We start from the raw sequence: 6,973 nt of genomic DNA on the forward strand, positions 1-6,973 counted from the left end.
CTTAAACTCCGGAGAGAATATCATTGTTTGCATTAACTGGGAAGTGCAGAGGCTGGGTGGGTGGGCTTCATGGATGGTTGAGCCAGCAGTTCAGCCATGCCCAGAGGACCAGGTTCAGGTCCACCTCTCCCTTCTGCCCTCTGTAACTTCACCCTGGCTTCCCTCATGGTGCCAAAATGGCTGCAGTGGCTCCAGCTCTATACCACAACCTCTAAATGGCAGAGTGAATCTCTTTTTCTGAACTCCTGTAATGGCTACATATTTCTATAAAACAAATCACCCCCAAACTTAGTGACTACATCTTTTATTTTGCTTATAAATCTGCAACTTGGGCAGGGCTCAGCAAGAATCCTCGCTCCACATGGTGTTGGCTGGGGCAGCTCAACTGGGGCTTGGAGGATTCGTTGTGAGATGGCTCATTCATGTGGCTAACAAGTTGGTGCTGCTGCTGGCTCGGAACTCAGCCAGGGCTGTGGACCGGGGGCCTGGGATCCTTGTCGTACAGAGCTGCCTGGGCTTCCTGACAGCACCGTGCCTGGGCTCCAAGAGGCAGATGGGCGTGGCATTTTTATGACCTGGCCTCAGGGTTCTCGCAGCATCGATTCCATTGCACTCGGTTGGTTGCAGTGGTCACAAAGGCCTGGATTCAAGGGGAGGGCCACAGTCCTCACCACTCATGGGAAGAGTGTCAAGATGGCTTTGATGAGGAGTTTATGGGATGGGAGTTATTTTTGTTGCCCTCTTGGCAGTAGGATCGGCCACAACCCGCTGCGAATGTCTTCTCCCCTCTCAGTGAGCCAGTCTAGGGCACTTGCCCAACGCTAAACTGATAACTGAGGCCAGGGGATGGGGGTGTGCATCACCCCTGGAGCCAGGGAAGACAGCTCTCCCCAGAGTGTGGGGCTGGGTGTGGGGGCGACGTATAGGTCCCCCAGAGAAAGGAAGAAGCTCAGAATGCAATCAGTGCCCCCTACAGCCACTTTCATGGGACACTCATTACACTGCAAGGGGCTGTGCTAAGTTCTTGACCTCATTCACTCCGTTACTTCTCACCACAACCCAATGAGACTGGTACTGTTGTTCTCTGCACTGCACAGAAACTGGAGTTTGTAACTTGCCTAAGGTCACAAGGCCAGAAGACTGCAGAGACAGAGTTACAGGTCACGTTTATATGGGTCTAATTCTATGCTACACTACCTATAGCAAAGTACAAGTCTTCTGGTCCATGGCTGAAGAAAGCAACTTGAATGTGGAAGCATATAGCCTGGTTGCACCAGCAGCCATTTTGTGACCATGAGGCAATCCAATTTGAGAAAGAAGCAGATACAGGAAGGAGGGGAGAACCTTGATCAAACATGGCAATGTCTGCCCTCCCTGGGGACTCAACTTTACTGTTTAAGACCATAGGAGTTTGATGCGTAGTTACTTACAATTGAGAGTAGCTTAACCAACACAGGAGGCTATTGTAATGTTTGTCCTGTTTTATCGTGGGGATTGTCCGTAGGTCTATGATGGTGATTAGACAACAAGTGGCTCAGAAGAAGGGACCAGGCCTCACGCATTCCTCTACGCCTACTGCCTAGCACAGCAAGTGACACTCCTTTTTTGAGCCATACGTGGAGAGAAAATAAATGAGAACAAATGTAGCTATTCGTCCAGAATTCTTGGCTCTGTGTCTGTACCTGGGGATGCTCATTCACTGCCTCCCATCTTCAAAGCCCAAACACAGAAGCCACATTGCAGTCGAGTCCCCTGCGATGTAGCTTTGGTGGAAGAGGTGAGGGGACAGGCAGGTGGGTGCCTGGCGACCGGGGCAGCAGGGCCGTGGCGGTGGCCCTTGGCAGAATGGCTGTAGAGAGACTGCGAAGAACCTTCGTGGGAAGCAGGGGTGTGGCTGGGACGAGGCGAGCCCAGGGATTTTTTTGCTCTCAGCATATTTCACGGCAATAAGCTCAGCCTCGTTGCTGTAAAAGCCTTCAGCCCGAGATGCACAGTCTTTCTTGTTTTCTTTGTTCAAGGTTAACTTTTCACAAGTCAGATTTCCTCCTACTCATCCAGCCTCATTAAGGAGCTTTGGCACATAAAGCTTTGCTGAGCGTGATAAAAGAAAGCCTCAAAAAAAAAAAAAAAAAAAAAAAGCTGAGTGTTCTGAGAGTGCTCCTGGGAGTAGCTTGCCCCGCCGGCTCGGTGCCCCCCCCACCCCACCCCGGCTCTGCTCCTCACTGTGTGCGGGCACCAGGGTCTGCCCCGCCCCCGCCCCAGGTCCTTGAGGGCCGCTGGAGGGAGCCCCGTCCTAAGCCTGGTCCCACGGGTCCCTTAGTTCTAGTCCTGGGTTGCTTCCCCAGGAAGGGAAGGGGATCACTGGACCAAATTCTGGCTGTTCCTCCAGGTGGCAAGTGATCTTTGACAGACATGATTCATGCCTTTTCCTCTGAAATGGTCACCCTGACACAGATACCTATGAACTATTAGCAAGAAACTAGACGTTTAACCCAACTAAGCAGTGACTGTACGTTCTGTATAAATAAATCTTTGCAAAAGGTCAGGACTGAGGGGACTGACCGGGAGGTGGTGTCTCGGTGCTGGCGACTGTCCGTGTCTCCACCATCCTGGATGCTGGTCATTCGGTGTCTTCACTTTGCAGGGACGTATCATGCCCAACACTGAAGATTTGTGCACTTCTCTGTACGTATGTTGTCCCAGAACCAAAAATGCCTTTCAGCACCTCTCCGGCCAGGGGACCCATGATGTTTCCTTTAAGGGCGGTTCAGAGGTAGACACTCATCCTCCAAGCAGCTGAAGCCAGAGGGAGGAATCACAGGAATCTCACCTGTCAAGATGCCCTGTGAGAAGAAATCAGCCCCAGAGCCCCTCCCCTCCCCTCCCCTCCCACTGGCGGCCCCCAAATTGTCCCTCCATCCCAGCCCTTGTGTTTGACCCCTGTCCACTCCCACTCACCTTCCGATGGCTCTGATTCCTCTTGCTTTTTGCCAGCAAAAGCTGTGCCTTGGTCAGCCCAAGAAAGAGAAGCAATTCTCACCTCCCTTTCTTCTCTCCCTCCCCCGTGACTCCCACTCCAACTACCCGCGTCCCAAGGCCAGGTGCCAAGCCAGCAGGCCCCACGTTTCCAGGGGCCACAGTGGGTGCCGGGCGGCCGTAAACACCCAGACGCAGGTGGGGGGTCCTGCCCACAAAGCGATGACGGTGGTACAGAAAGTGGTGGCGGCGCCGTGGGGCGTCCCGGGCCTGACTGGTTAGATCACGGTGGGTGGGCTTGGTTCTCGTGGGGCCTGGCTTAGGGTCGAGCAGGGTGGCGGGTGTCTGGAAAATGTGAAGGGCGCTGAGGAGGGGCGACGCCAATCTTCTGCAGAGGACGGAGTCCGAGCAAACAGAGATGGCCTCGTGCCACTCGAGCTCTTTTCCTGAGAGCACGTGGCTTGGGCCTTTGCCTCGTCTTCCCAGCCTGTTCCTGGTGCACCCCCACCCCCACCCCCGACAGGCCCCAGGAGCCTTCCCTGCTTGTCTGGGCACTCTGGCCTGAAGGAGAAGTGGAACCCAGGGGCCCCGGTGCCATTGTAACCGGATGAGGCCGGTACCCAGTCCAAGTTCAGCTGCTTGCCCCCCGAGATGTCAGTACTCCAGAGACAAGTACTGGTGGAAAAAGGAAAGTTGCTTTATTCAGGAGGCCCCCAACCTGGGAAGATGGTGGACGGATGTCCTAAGACCATCTCCAAGCTGTTGGAGAGGAGACATAGGCTTTAAAGGCCTTGGGAGGGAGCGGGCCTCAGGGAGCGTGATCAGCTGGTGTTGGCCTCAAGGTGAAGTTTTGAGCATCACCAAACCTTTTGATTTCCGCCGGTCTGGGCTCTACATGCTTGCGGCCAGCAGTTTTCACCTGCAGGAAGGGGTCTGCTTCCTGCGAAAAACAACTTAGGCATGTGCTTCAGGCCTTTATCTTTCAGGGAGCTGGGAGTTCGGGTGACTCTGCGACTTGACTGGTCTATAAATTGTTACCAGTTTCCCAACCCCGAAAATATTCTTTGTTTCTACATCTTCACATTTCCACATTTCATAATCGTGAATTCTTGAGCCAGCCCCTTGAGACTCAGGGGCAGCCTGGAACTAAAGCAAAAATTTTCACTTTAAAGGACAGGGACACAGGGGCCTGTATACTATTTCAACCCCCTGTCCCCGCCCCGTTTCTTTAATACCCCACAATCTTGAGGGAAACAGGTATTGGACAAGAAACGGAATCAAGTTTTGGAGAGGTTCACCACAAACTTGGCAGAGGAACTCAGTTTTAGGGGGACTCTGTTTCATTTTCTTAATCTTTTTTTTTTTAATGGAGGTACTGGGAATTGAACCCAGAACCTCATGCTTGCTAAGCATGCACTCTGTAGACCACTGAGCTATCCCCACCCCTGGGGACTCAGTTTCAATGGCTCTCCTGTTGTCAGCCCCTGCCTGACCCTCCCTGCCAATTCCTCCAAAGATGCTCCCTGCCCACAAGCCAGGCCTCCTCCCCTCCCTGCCCCCCTCCTCTTCTCCAGGAAAGCTTCTCTGCCCTGACTGTCCAAACTAAACCCAACTTTCAAGACCCAAATTCCACCATTCACGTGTCTTTGGAAAAAAAGTTAGATTGAGATAATACTTCATATATCATACAATTCACCCATTTACAGTGTACAATTCCGTTGTTTTTAGTTCACTCACGGTTATGCAGGCTCCACAGCTCATTTTCAAACGTGTTATCACTCCAAAAAGGAACCTCCTCTCTCCCCTCCCCCCTCCCTCAGCCCTAAGCCTATTCGGAACATTTTACATAAATGGAACCATACAATACGTGGCCCTTTGTGTCTGGCTTCGTTCACTCAGCATGTGTTTGAGGTTCTGATGTAGCACGTGTGATTGCTTCACTCCTTTGGCTGCTAAATAATAGACCCTTTGCAGAGGCACCACGGTTTGTTTATCCAGTCATCACTGGACGGACGTTTGGGTAGTTTCCACCTTTTGCTGTGATGAAGCCAGCGTTCTCATGTAAGCTTTTCCCAAGCAGCTGGTCTGTGCATCGGAATCTTCCCCCTCCCCACACAAATCCTGCTACTACAAATATTAACTATCCTCTGCCAAGCACCTACCGTGAGCTGTGTGCCAGGCCCCAAACGGGGCTCTTCCTATGTCAACAGACTGACTTCTCCCCATACCTTGAAGAGTGTGGTGAGTCTTGTTTCCACTTCATGGATGAGAAAGCTCAAGTCCAGAGAAGTAAGGAGACTGGCCAACATCGTGGTGGAAATGGGACTCAAACCCAGGTCTGTCATGCAACAAAGTTCTGTTGTGTTTATCTCATTTTGGGCACTTAACCCTTCTTTAATTGGGGTTCATTTTGGGGGTCTCTTCCAAATTGTAAGCCTCTCCTGGGTCAGGACCATGTCTCACCGTTTTTTAGTCTTAGACCCACTACCTTGTTGGACGTTCCTTCCGCATGTATTTGTAGAGCTCCTGTGGGCTTGCAGCCTGTCGGGGAATCTATGCTTCTTGGCTGCTTAGCATCCCTTCCCTCAGCATCCTCCTGGCTACAGGCTGGGCATGCAGCTCAGGCCTAACCAATCAAAGCCCTCAATCCCGCCGGCTGCAGTGATTGGCTCAAGGATGGGCCTAGGACCCAAGCCTGGCCAATCAGAGCCTTCCTCGAGTATTTTGCCATAGTAACGGCTGAGAACACCTGCTTACTATTTGGGACTGGGAGCTATAAGGACCACCAAGCCTAGAGCTGCCATTGGCAACTTCAGCCTGCCTCCTGGGCAGAGCCTACATCAGAAAGCCATGCAGATGTTAAAAATAGTATTGCAGGAAGATATTTAATGACACAGAAAGATGTTCACATGATACCTTCCCGGGTTTAAAATAAGGCAGCTCCAAAATGGAGCACACAGTATTACTTGTTGTATGTGTGTTCCCATATATCCACACAAATAAAAAAGTGGAAAATAGATGCCAGAATGCTAACACTGGTTCTCTCTGTATGAGTATTGATTACATATGTTTTTCTTTCTGTTTATTTGAACTTTCAGAACTCGGGTTGGTTTCTGTGCTTTTTAGGAGTTTGTTTGTTTGTTTTCTGTTTGTTTATTTTAAGCTAAGCTTCATGCAGCCCTTCAGTTCAGCCTGGCATCCCATTTGCCTCGTTAGAGCAGACACTTTTCCAACAACCCCATAATCTGCCCGTGTCCTGGGCCTTCCCTACCCTTGGCCACTCTGCTCACCTGGGCCCCTCCTGGCTCCCAGGACCTGCAGTCCTGGCTGTGCCTGAGTAATGCCACCCCCGAGGATCTTCGCAGCCCTTGGGAAAAAGCCAGGTCTCCCTCCCCCACTCACATTGCCGGGTGCTGCCTTTTCATTCTCGGCTCACAGGGAACCTGCAAAAAATATTTTCCTTGGCAGTCAGTTAGACAGTAGCAGCCCCAGACATGCCTTCCAGGCGACGTCCGAGCCTGGAGCGGCTGCTGCCCTCCGTGCTGCCAGGAGACACCGTCATAGACCAGGCCAGGCTTCTGACCTCATCGCCTTGAATAGGGCTCTTTCCCCCATCAAGGTCTGAGCGATCACAAGGCCTGGGAGGTGCAGCCCCACGGGCCCCTTCTGGTGGACCAAATGTCCCCTGAGCCCATGGCGCAGAGCTGCCATCCCCGGCCCGGACCCTGGCCACCTTCTCCCGCGCTGACGGTCTCCTCAGCAGGCAGGCAGGGCCAAACTGACCCCCCGACCTCATGTGTCTCTCTGGGGGGCCCTTCCCTCACCCCAGAGAGGGGTCCCTCCCTGCTCTGCTTCTGGGCAGGCCTGGCCTTCAGCCCCCAGCCCTGACTGCCGTGTTGTGCCAGTGGCCACGGCCACTGAGCCGGGTAAGGGCAGTCACCCACCCCCGCTAGCCCATTGGATCTATGCTCACAAGAATAACCTGGATGAAGAGGTC

The sequence above is a fragment of the Camelus ferus genome, chromosome 16 (genome assembly GCF_009834535.1).
Source record: "Camelus ferus isolate YT-003-E chromosome 16, BCGSAC_Cfer_1.0, whole genome shotgun sequence".
In the NCBI taxonomy this organism is placed as follows: Eukaryota; Metazoa; Chordata; class Mammalia; order Artiodactyla; family Camelidae; genus Camelus; species Camelus ferus.